Raw genomic sequence first — 13,658 nt, forward strand, 5'->3', positions numbered from 1 at the left:
TAAGGAACGTTCGCCCTTGTACCGCGAAATGAGCCGGGCATCCGTCATGTTGTAAAAACATGTTGGCTCTTATAACCAGAGGCACCTCTTCTAATAATGCTGGGAGCTCATTTCTTAAAAATCCAAGATATCGTTCTCTAGTTAGGCTCTCATCAAATAAAAATGGACCCATAACCTGAGATCCTATTACACCGCACCAGACATTAACACTCCACCTTCCCTGATGCTGGATCTCGCGCATCCAACGAGGGTTAGTTTCAGACCAATAGTGCATATTATGTCTGTTAACTCCTCCGTCACTATTGAACGTTGCTTCGTCTGTCCATAAAATTTCGTTGAGAAAATTTGGATTTCCAGCAACATATTCTCCATCCAATGACAATAATCTAGTCTTCTGTCATAGTCTTCTAGATTTAATGCCTGGTGGAGTACTATATAGAATGGATGAAATCTATATGCAAAAAAAATTAAATTATGTAAGTATCTAGGCACTTATTTTTGAAAAATTGTGTTATACCTGTGTTTCTGCAAAATTCTGTGAACTACAGAACGAGGTATGCCTAAATCGCCTGAAATAGTTCTGATGCTTAAGTGCGAATCAAATTCTACATAGGCCAAACAATTTATTATGTTTTCCTCCATTCTCCTGCGACCTTGTCTACGGTAGGTTGGATGGACTACACTACCTGTTGTCTGAAAACGACGGGCCAAACGAAGAAATATGCCTCTACTCAGACGCTGGTTTCGAGGAAAGACGTTGAGCATACAGCCTTGCAGCTATAGTAGCATTTCCAAAACATTCATAAAAAATTTTGATAACATTTACCGATTCTTGCAAAGACAGACGCATTTTAAATTAAAGTCAAAGAATAAACTCTGATCGAAATAAATAACTAAATTTATAGGACCACCGAAAACTTTTAAGCAGCTGTCACAGAGTTGTCACCGGCCTTTTTGTTTTTTAAACAAATGCAAAGCCAACTTATTATTAAAATTGGCATAATTTAATTACCTATTTATTTATACTCGAATAAACTGCTAACCGATAGTCTTATATAAACTTTAATTTTTAGTTCCTTTATGAGCACAACTAATATGTTGCTGTATTTTTTTCAATATTATTCTTTTAACTTATTTTAGCACATCATGTGGTATTATTTGTTGCTACGTTGTCCAAAAATTTAAAACGTCCCTATGCATAGTTTTCCCATACTGAATAGATTTATTCCCGCTGAAACTCCTTTATAAAGAAGTGTATAAATAAACGCCACCTTCCAGAATTTCTAAAAAGCTGGTATACCAAGATTGTTTCTCTACACAAAGATTCATTTAGACACCAGTTTTTTTAACCCAGCTAGTAAATAGAACTTAACGACCATATTTGATGTTTTCACTTTCTAATGAAGACATTTTTTTTTGTAACTTTAGTTAGAGACGTGATATCAAAATGCGGTTTATACTAAATTATTAAGCTTTGTTCTCCGCTCTTAATACCGTAAAAAAACACACATGGTTGCATTCGAGTTTCTTAAAATAATCAGTCGAATAGCGTAAGTTAGAAGTAGACGCCCCCTAGCGGGTTTTAGGAAAATTTTCCAATAATATCTTTTTGGTAGAAAAATAAAGCAATAAAAGAGCTTTTAAATAAAAGTTGTTGTAAAAAAATCGGTGCAGTCAAAGCCTACTTCTTACCATTTTTCTCATTTAAGATAGAAACTCTCCCCACCACTTTATTTGACATTTGACAGAAATAGTTGTCAAAACATTGTTGTCAGGAATACTTTGTAGATTATTTCGATAATATTTTGGGATGCAAGTTATTAAAGGTTTTTTGGAAAAAATTGACTTTAAAGTTTTTAAGTGGCTAGAACGCCCTCTAGCGGTTGACCAATGAACTTCAAAATATTTTCCAGCAATTTTTTTTGGGCCACTTTTATACTATTTTTTTTTCAACGCTCTACGATTATTGGGGCCTGAGATACAGCCGAGGAACATTCTTAATGGGACACCCTGTACTTACATAGTATACTAAAGTGTAATATATAAGTAAAGTGTAATGTAATTTACATTGGTGCATAAAGTCATTAATCTCTAAATAAAATTGTTTTGGTATTTACACTTCTACTTCGATTTTTTGTTATAAGGTCTAATTGTTTTTTAGTTTCATAATAAATTCGAATATTAAAATATGATTTTAAAATTAACTTACATACATAAATTGGATGTTCTGATAAAATTTTATCATTTAAGATATGGTCACCAAATGTGTCATATACAGTACTAGGTATCATTTCCAAAGTATTTATTCCAAAATATATTTCCAATTCAAATAAAAAATTGTTATTCTTCAAATTTTACTTGTAATGTATACTCCACTGACCCACGCCATAATTGAAAAGACCAAGGTTAAGGAATCGTTTTTAGTTACCTCCGAAATATTAAATATGGATAAGAATAATCAATTTTCTTACACACCACACATTGACTAACTATGAAAAATGTCTTTAAAAAAAGTTTTATGGACAAAATATCACTTAAAGTACGAAAAACGCTAATAACAAAATAAATTCATCAACCGCAAGCGGGAAACATAGCAAAGTAACAAATGAATGATATTTCGGCTGGGGCGGAGTTACAACTCTCGGACAACCGAGTACAGCGATGTCGGACTGTTTTCTATAAATGGAAAATAAATAGTCGTGCGAGACTCGCATGTTAATAGAAATCGGTAAATCAGTAGAGCTATGGCATCGTTATGTTATGTATAAAAATTATGGTTTTGGATCGCTTGAAAATGTAAACAGTTTTATTCCCCTTTTTATATATCTATGGTATAACACCTATCTTATGATGCTAGATGTAGATGCATGTTTTGGATTCTTGGCAAGATTCACCATTATTGGGGAATGTTTTGTTGATACCATTCACACATCTCGGGTATCTTTCCATTTGAGTACTATTATACCGTCTTGATTTTCTTTATCAACCATTTCACTGCGTTTCAGTTTTATTAATTTAATTTCTGGTAGGAATGCTTTGCAATTTGCTCTTAGCGTGCTTACTAAATAAGCGCCACTGTCCAAAAAAGTCCTGGCTAACTTGTAGGTGATATGAAAATTGTCTTGTCGTACAATGTTCGGCCTTCATTCAGGAGACCTCGACATGGCGCCAATATTCACGTTTGGAATCTGCCGGTTTTTCCTGCGTATACCTTTATGGCTCACGTGTCATTCGTGGTGCAAAAAAAATAGTTTTATGCCGTATCTATGGGTTTTGTTTATATTATCTAAATATTAAGCTGCCTCTCGGTACAAGGGTTTCGTCGATAATAATGTCTTTATCTGGGCAAAATAGAGTATTAAATTTTCTTTCCATAATATCTATTAATGGTTGGATTTTTCCAAGACAATCCCTCTTTTGAATGCAAAATGTATCATACCATAAGCGGGAGGAGATTAAAAACTACCAAAATAAGTCAGGCAATAAAATCTATAGATTAAACTGTAGGAAAGCTTGTATTTGTTATAAAATTTGAAGTAAATTTTATTAATTAGGCTTAATAGAAACCTATTATTTACTCCAATGTGTTTGATTGTAGTTAACCCTTTTTGAAAGGCGCTTACTGTTAATGGTATTTTAAATAACCGGTAGAAAGAGCAGTTGAATGCAGCATATTTATGAGAGTAGAGGGAATTGGAATTAAACTGGACAATGTAGTCGGTCGAGGAAGGCTTCCTATAAATCTCAAAGATAATTTTGTTGTTTTCTCTAATCAGAAAAAGGTCTAAAAAGGGAAGCTTGTGTCCCTTCATCTCAGTCCCGACATCAAGTCTCTTTGAGAAAAATGCACTACTTTTTTGAATAAAAAGTTCAATAATTAATCATCCCCTATGAGAAAGAATATGTCAAGAGGTGTACTGTTATGGTATAAATAATATTCCGGCAAGACTAACCGGTTTACAGGGACCATTTCTAGGGAGTTGAGTTTGTTCGACAGTCTTGATTTAAAAGTTCTAAACAACAAGAACAACTCCCTAGATCTGATAGGTTCCAGAAACCCTGTTAAATTTAAATGATGAAAAAAAAAGAACCTATCAGGCCGGCTTCGTGGGTTCTCTGTATGGTCAGTTGTCTCAGTCACACTCACTCACTCAGTAGTAAAACACCTTAATTTAATTTAAACAGGGTGTTTATTAAAGTTAAGATCTTGCTTCATCAGAGACAATGAGTTAAAGTTGTAAGGCAAACAAAATCTGGTAAGTAAATACAAGTAAATATACATGATGGTCTTAAAAATGTGAAGAAAAACAAATAAAAGATATATATAGATTGAAAAGATATATAAAATTGTTCCCCCTCGATAATAAAATCGACGTGTCCTAGCGATTTTATAAAAACCTAACCCGTTTCGAACCCGTTTTCAAATTGACACCCTGTATATATATATATCTTTTATTATATAATTATATATATTATGTATATATATATATCTTTTATTTATTATATAAGATAAGATATATATATATATATATATATATATATCTTATCTTATATAATAAATAAAAGATATATATATATACATAATATATATAATTATATAATAAAAGATATATATATATACAGGGTGTCAATTTGAAAACGGGTTCGAAACGGGTTAGGTTTTTATAAAATCGCTAGGACACGTCGATTTTATTATCGAGGGGGAACAATTTTTATGCAGAAATCACTTCGCCTCTTTCAACCCCCTACCCCCCAGAACCTCCCTCTCAAAAATCTTAAATGGCAATAGGGGTTGAGTGATACCTCATTTGAAAGAACTTTTTATTCTCTACATTTTGGCACCTTATTTTTTAAATTTGAGTGCTGCGTTGCCAAGTTAGGGTTATTTAAACATTGTTAAATTACTTATTATTAAACATTATTCCTGTAAGAGTTTTAATTACGTTAAAGCTATGATTTGCATTGAAACATGTTATTTAGGTTAATATTATTTTTACTAAACATTTGCATAGCCGTTACAATTATGGTCTTTACCAAAGCACGCCTAAAATTTATTTTATTAACACATCTACTTTAAGAGGTATTCAAAGTGTTCTCCATTGTTCTCCAAACAAAAATAAAGTCTATTCTCAAATTCTTCCCGAACATTCTGAAATACCTCTTCTGGAATAGCCCTACTTGCCTCTGTAATTCTTCTTTTTAAATCTTCGATATCATCAGGCTGAGTTTTGTAAACAACCGATTTCATGTGCCCCCATAAAAAAAAATCTAACGGCGTTAAGTCTGGTGACCTAGCAGACCATTCTATCGGTCCCCTTCTACCAATCCATTGGTTAGGAAATCTGTTATTCAACCAGTCCCGCACTGGCCGAAAATAATGCGGCGTAGCTCCATCTTGCTGAAAGTGTAGTTCGTTTTCTTGCAAAATGTTACCAACTTTTCCAGTTCAGTTGTTATCAAAGGATCAATTACATCTTCAAGTAGGTGTAAGTAGAGCTCTCCAGTTAAGTTTTGTTCAATAAACAACGGTCCTATAACAGCATTTCCAAGAATACCGGCCCAAACATTAATTTTTTGTAGCCGCTGTGTAGCACCCTCTCTGAAAATGTGGGGATTGTCCTCACTCCAGTATCGACAATTCTGTCTATTGACATGGCCGTTTAGGAAAAAGGTACATTCATCACTGAAGCAAATGTTGCTTACCACAATTGCACGAGTGTTTATTAAGTTGGACATAATTTCGCAAAACTCTATTCTCCTATCAAAATCGTCCTCATGAAGTTCCTGTAAAATTTGCATCTTGTACGGATGATATTTATGTAACTGTAATGCTCGTCGTACAGTTTGATGTGACATTCCAGTTAGACGTGCTACTGTACGGAGAGAATTGGTGGGTTCTGCAACGAATGTTCCCAAAATCTCTACTTGAGCATCTTCGTTTAAAACACGCCGACTTGCCCTTTTTTTGTTTCCAACTGAACCCGTTTCATTAAATTTAGCTACTACGTCCAAAATGTATCTGTGACTTACATTATAATTAGGATTTCTATTATTAAAAACTTCTGCCGTTCTTCTTGCGCATCTTCCTTGCTCGCCATAAATAAAAATCATTTCAATTCTTTGCCTAAGCGTGTAAACCATAGTAACTAACAATAACACACAAATTATCGAAATAAATTTTAACTGATTTAAATACCTAGTGACATTGACTGGTAGGAAAGTTCACTAAATACTATTTTAAATTTCGGATCATATCATCGAACTGTATTGAGACGAATTCCATTGCAAACGAAAATAAACAAAAAAGAAAAAAATTAAATATTTATCTTTCATGACCAAAAGAATTTGTCGGATTGATAAACACTTTCAGTGAGAAATGCACCGGTTCGCTTCATGGTCAAACACGTTCCAATAGAAATCATAGCTTCAACGTATTTAAAACACTTACAGGAATAATGTTTAATAATAAGTAATTTAACAATGTTTAAATAACCCTAACTTGGCAACGCAGCACTCAAATTTAAAAAATAAGGTGCCAAAATGTAGAGAATAAAAAGTTCTTTCAAATGAGGTATCACTCAACCCCTATTGCTATTTAAGATTTTTGAGAGAATTTAAATAGTAGCCACTTATTTCAGCTATGAAATTTGATGCCAGCTGATAGACCATAAGGATATGAATATTAACTTCATTACTGTCTATTATGCGCTCATACGCTTTCATCTTATTGATGATTTCCATACTTTGGCTTATTTTCTCTTGGAATCGATTGATGTGCTGCTCCATTTTTATTTCTGTATCATTAATCTGCGCGATAGCAGAGATCATTACTTTGGTTTGGTGTTTGGAAGTTTGAATTAGTTCTTCTTGATTCGACTGTAAGCTGTCGATGTCCCTATAAACTTCATCATTTACTCCAAAAACCGATGTTAGGAATTGGCCAAAAAGTCCTCTTCTTTTGCGGCGAACTCCAAATAATCCAGTGTTAAACAACTCTATCTCTTTTTCTTTATCTAGAAGATGGTGTGCCAATGTTTGACAGTTTGTTGCTGTTGAAAGTTGTTTTGCTTCCTCACATAGGCTTTCGAATCGACTTATTACTTGTGAGACCTTTTTACTGTCATCATCAATTCGACTTTTGTTGATATTGAGTTGAAGCCTAAATTCTCCTCTTTCGATTCTGGATGTTCCCAAATGCTCGATAAATAGGCCTTTCGCGGGTTGCTTGATTGCATAGTTTGCTGTCCCACTTGTTGGCATAAAAATAGTGAAACATAGCAGGATGTTTAATAGCGTAATTCCATGTTTTGGATGTCGGCTACGCTGAAATTTTGGGTCGTTCCTTGATGTTGTTACATTGCTTTTTACTGTCCCTGCGGGTTGATGATAGTCTTGTTCCTTTTCGCATGGTAACGGGATTAATTTTGTTACTGCCCTTTTTGTTTCCGTATTTCCTTTTCGGAGGGTGACTACTCGAACTTTGTTGTTATCACTTGGGTGCACTTTGGTTATTTTCGCTAATGGCCATCTTGCTGGGTTAATGTTGTCTTCTTTGATAAGCACTACTGTCCCTATTTTCAGATTCTCTTTGTCTTCTTTCCATTTGTATCGCATTTGTAGTCTACTTAGGTATTCTGTTGACCATACTTTCCAGAAGTACCTTCTTCATTTTTTGAATTAACTTCCATCTCTGAAACATAGAACCATTTATGTCTGTCTCTGACCATGCAAATGGGCCTACTAGTGGCCTTCCAATTAAAAAATGACCTGGCGTGAGTATTGTCTCATTGTCTGTAGCGTCATTTATTGCATACAGTGGCCGAGAGTTCAGGCACGCTTCAATTTGATATACTAACGTTGACAATTCTTCAAATGTTAATGTCGTTTCTCCAATGATTCTTCGTAGGTGGTGTTTTGTTGATTTAACCCCAGCTTCCCACAGTCCTCCAAAGTGTGGTGAGGAGGGTGGAATAAAATGCCATTTTGTCCCTGTGGTGCTAATTGCGTCTTGTACTTCTTGTGTTTCAGTTATTTTTAGTACTTCGTCTTCTATGTGATTTGCTGCTCCGACAAACGTGGTTCCATTATCACTGTATATGTCTGTGCATTGTCCTCTTCGTGAAATGAATCTTCTATATGCTGCCAGGAAAGTCTCTGTGGTCATGTCACTTACTATTTCAATATGAATTGCCTTGGTTGCCATGCACACAAAAATCGCTATGTATCCCTTGTACGATTTATGACCTCTTCCTTTTGTTGTTCGGATGAATATGGGGCCTGCGTAGTCGATTCCAGTATGAGAAAACGGGGGTGATGGTGTGACTCTTTCTTTCGGTAGATCTCCCATTATTTGTTGTGCTGCTTGCTGCTTATATCTGATACATTTTATGCATTTGTTTATCATTGTTGCAATTGTCCGTTTTGCATTGATATTATTTTGTTTTGTTTTTAGAATGCATGCTTCGGTTAATTGAATTATACCAGTGGTGTTTAATACCATTTCTTCTCGTATGCCATTGCACGTGATTGCGATGCTTATGGGATTTGGAGAGATAAACATCCATGTATTTGGAGTAAAAAGCTGTTTCCAAATAGTCGTGTGCAGGTTATGTTTTGTTATGTTGCAAGAATTCCCTTGATGTCGTTGATATATTTCGTCAATGACGCAATTTGGACTGGCGTCTATGTTCCTAACTGTTGTCGGCGAACATAAATAATGGCTGCTTCGATGTATACATGCTGTTAACTCATTGTGTGATAGCTCAAAGTATTGTTGATTGTTGTAGTCTACAGCCAAAATGTCATTAGGTATGTCCAGAGACCAGTAGGATTTATTTTCAATGTGTAGAGCTGTAGGATATACCTTCAGGAGGTTGAAATCGGAAATATCTTCAATGGCAAAATGTGTAAAAATTTTTGCCCATTGTCTTCCCTTCTCTCTTTGGATTTGCTTCCCTTCTCTCTTTGGCTCCTGTCCGGCTCGAAGGACCATGAAAAGATCTAGGGCTTTTCCCTAAACCTTTTTTTATTCCCTATTACCCTATAGCAGCCTCACTATAGGTTGACAGGCAAGGGTGGCTTGGCCGTAATAGGTTGAGTAGAGAACCACTTGATTGTAGAATTCAATACTGGTTTATTCACAAAAATTAACAACTATTTATATCAGTCTTAAGATAACAATTCGAGGTAATTATACAAATCAAGGTGAGCATCGTAATCATAATTTTAACTATTTACTAATTTCGACCTTGCGAACTTATAGCAAACGTGAGCTTAAAATCCATCGCAAACACCTTGACCGGCTAATATAAACAATTTTATATAAATATGTATGAATATTTAAAACTACCAAAAAATGTAAAATATTTAAAAAATGTCGTTTAGACAGTAACATTGAAGTGTTTTAATTTACATAATTATAAGATAAATATAGTTTTAGAGATAAAAATGAGAAGATGATAATAAATAATAATAAATACATGTTAAATCATACAGAGAAATCAAAAGTATATGGTTAAGATTAAAAGAATGTGCTTACGGGTCAAGTTGCATGGTGTTCTTCTTTCGGGGGCGAGAGCCCGCGATGAGCTATTTTGCAGCACATAGGGTTTAAGGCATGATGTGGGTTGACGGGGCTAAGGGCGGCAAAATTATTTGATGTTAGGCTTCAGGGCGAAATCCTCATCCCTGCTGGGTCATGACTGGCGGTTTACGTACTTATATTCAAGGAGCCCTAAGGGGATTTCTCAATAGAAACACGGAACACCAAATAAAATGTCACCAACGGTGAAAACTACTTACGAAGTTTCGAGAGGCATCAAAGCACTAAAAACCCATCACCTTCAAAAAATATTTGCTTGAAAATTAAGAAACACTAATGAATTTTAGTTTTTAGTATTAATATAGATAAAAATGTGCTGGCGGAGAGAGATGATACTAGATTAGTTTCACTACACCATTAATCTCTCTCCGTCACAGCGGACGGCACGGTTCACCTTTGACAGACGCAGGAGCTGGAAAGACCTCCAGATGCGTCGCGGAACTGCTTAAATAGTAGTCCAAAAGACGTCTGGGCGCAAGACCGGAGATTGAGGAACTTCACTCGTTACTTTATGGGTTTAGCCGCTATGGGCCCAATCAAAGCCCATACGTAGATCACTAATAAGCAAACCATAGAGTGCCTGGCGGAAAGTACAAATACGGGCCAAATCGTAATAATTCGACACGCGGCGCCACTGGCGTCCGCTTTAGTAAACCGGTTGACCAATTCAATTGCCGTGAAATCTTCTCCATGCACAGCATATTGTAAACAATAACAAAGAATTAAAATGGTGATAATATTGATAGTGGTTTAATGAAAAATATTGGCGAATTCCATTAACGACTTAGCGAGTCGAAGGCAACTGTAATTATGGTGGGTGTCTCAGTCAGCAGTCTCGTACTTATAAAGTTTCGAAAGAAAGATTTAGAACAAAGTCATTTTTAAATATTTTAACCAAATGAATAAAAGTTAGGATTCTCCAGATCCCTTCTAAAGCGTAATTAATCCTGTAACAACTCCCCCTCTTTCCCCAAGAGAATTACCAGAAAAGTAATTCTGATGCGAAGAAAAGTAAGCATCCAACTGGGAAGGGAAGTAAAGAATGTGCGAACAATCTAATTATTTGAAAATGCTATTCAAGCATTAAAATAAGTTAGAAAAATGAAAACTTTAAATTGATTGACTCATGAAATAATAATACTATAATAACCAACGAAATACCAAATAACACAAAATTTCTAGTAATTTCTGATAGAATTCCTAATCGGAAATCCAAAACGCTTCAAGTGGTAGGCCTTCACCATAAGAAACTTCACTAGAAAGAGAAAAACAAACAAGGTCGCTACTATCCAATAACCGCAAAAACATCATCATACCCAGTCCGCACAGCTTTGAGGAAAGAAACTGGAGAAAAAGAAATTATATTAGAATTGAAAAATCAAAAGAACTGATAAGTAAAACACAAAAAAAAGCATATGTCCCGACCAGTAAGCAAAATCGATAAAGTCTAATCGGAATCGGAATCAACGAGTAGCTCTTCTGGGAACTTTTTCAAATCTTTAACATGCCAAGCACCCTTAAACTTGCGCTTTTCGTCAATCAGTTCATAGACTACCGGAGATAACTTCTTCTTTATTGTAAAGGGACCCAAAAATTTTGGTGCGAGTTTGGCAGTGAAATGTTTACTAGCATCAGAAAGATCGTAATTTTTGCGATAAACTCGTTCACCGACCTCAAAACTAATTGGTCTTATAACGATTCTTTGATGCACCGCTTTTGTAAGAAAGTAGACTCGTCTCAGGTTTAGAATCGACTATATTGATCAGATAGAAAATACATATACATTTCGTTAACAATAATATTAATTGGTCTTGATCTATTAACCTACATCAGTGTTGCGACCTAGATTTGACGTTGGGTTATATTTGTTGATACTAAATAGTTTACATAAAGGTAGCACCACATCTTTCCCCTTTTAAAAGAATGGCTTTTATTTTGGGCAAAGATAAAAGACATTCGTTTTAAATAAAATATTTGCCCGTATTTTGAGAAAGCTGTGTTGCTTTGTGAAATACCGTAATTATTAGTCTATCCTACCCTTTTTTTTTTTTTTTTTTTTTTTCACTATAAAGACTTACTCTTAAAATATTTACAAATTATTATCACTATTACCATAATTATCCTTACACTTATACGTCACACTACTACGATAAATACTTTTATAAAATAATGTTTGCGAATAAGTTATTTACAATGTGTGAGTATATGTCAACATATAATATTACTATACTAATTCTGTTTAATTTGTCGCGACATTAGATTTATATACATACATAATACGTCAATTTTCACTAGCACAGTATTTGTGTACTCTGTTTTTATGCACAGTAATTACTTTCCCTTTTTCACTTTTCACTGTACAATTTACCCCACTTGTACTTATAACTACAAAAGGGCCGTTAAACCAAGGATCAAACTTCGCCCGATTTTCTTTTTTAATGACTACAGAGTCACCTGGGTGCAGACTAAGGCTTTGAGAAGTTCTATCGTACTCTAACTTGCGCTTATCTTTCGCTCTGATTACAAAATCTCTCGCTCGCTGTAAAGAAATTTGAAGTTTATGACGAACTTCTTGATAAAAGGCATCAATATTGTAAATTGGGTCAATATTGTTTGTCAAGTCAGAAGTAAACTCAGGATTTCTTCCAAAAACTAGCTCAAAAGGCGTATAATCATGCAAAACTCCTGGGGTTGTATTAAAGCAAAATGAAAAATATTTAATATACTTGTCCCAATCTGTCCAAGAATCATTAATGTACGACCTTAAATAGTCATTTAAAATTCTATGATTTCGCTCACAACCTCCGATGCTTTGGTGGTGGTAGGCTGTCGAAAATTTGTGATTTATTTGTAGTAGATTGGTCACTTTTTCTAAAACCTCATTCTTAAATTCAGTCCCTAGGTCAGTACGAATCTCTTTCTTCGGTCCATATACCAAAATAAAGTTATCTACTATTGCCTTGGCTACTGTTAATGCTTCTTTATTTTGTATAGGCGCGATGATAAGATATTTCGTTAATTCGCATTGCATGGTTACGGCATAAACATTATTGTTATCGCTTTTTGTAAACGGGCCAATAGTGTCTATGCATACAATATCGAAAGCTCGTTGCGGTGTTGGCGTAATGACCATGGGTTCCTGATGATTAATTTTGCTTTTGTTTACCTGGCATTTTTTACAAGTTTTTACATAGTTTGCAACATCACGTGACATCTTTTTCCAACGAAATTTGGTTCTTAGTTTTTTCAAAAGTCTCTTTTGACCGCAGTGACCGCCGCAAATTGGGTCATCATGATACTTCTGAATAAGTTTTTGTTTTTCATCCTTGTCTATTATAAGTTTTGGGTCGTGGTATAAAAATATTTTTAAATTGTGTAAATAGTCTTGTCCTAGTAATTTAAAATCTTCAAACGTGCACGTACTAAATATTTCATCATTTAATCTTAATTTTAATTTTTGCAAATTGTTTTCACTAGCCATTATTCGAAGCTGAGACAATATTTTCCCTAAAGAAAAATTGCCATTAGTGAAATTCATTTTGCTTTCAGCGCTGATTTTATTTTTACCGTGATTTTCCAAAATTATTCGTAAATAATCTGGCTTAATAATAAATTTTATACTAGGAATTTTAATTAAATCGTAGTTATCATTTGTTTGTATTATTTTTAAGTCTTTACCTGATTCGAGAGAACGCGTTTTTGAATTATTTTGGGACACGAATGTTCCCTGTTGTTTTCTAGACATAGACCTAGTTATTGCCAAAATTTGCTTAGACTCTGACGTCATATTCTTAAGATCTTGCATATTAATTCTAAATAACGCGTCAGCTACGACGTTATCCTTACCTTTTATGTATTCGATTTCAAAATCATATTCCTCTAAATCTAATCTCATGCGCATTAGCTTTGAAGAAGGATTTTTCATTGCAAAGAGATAAACTAGGGGTCTATGATCTGATTTAACTAAAAAATGTGTGCCATATAAATAAGGTCTAAAGTGATTAATGCCCCAATGTATGGCTGCTAATTCCTTTTCTATGACAGATTTATTAGTTTC

Source organism: Anthonomus grandis, chromosome 22, assembly GCF_022605725.1.
Source record: "Anthonomus grandis grandis chromosome 22, icAntGran1.3, whole genome shotgun sequence".
NCBI classification, from domain to species: Eukaryota; Metazoa; Arthropoda; class Insecta; order Coleoptera; family Curculionidae; genus Anthonomus; species Anthonomus grandis.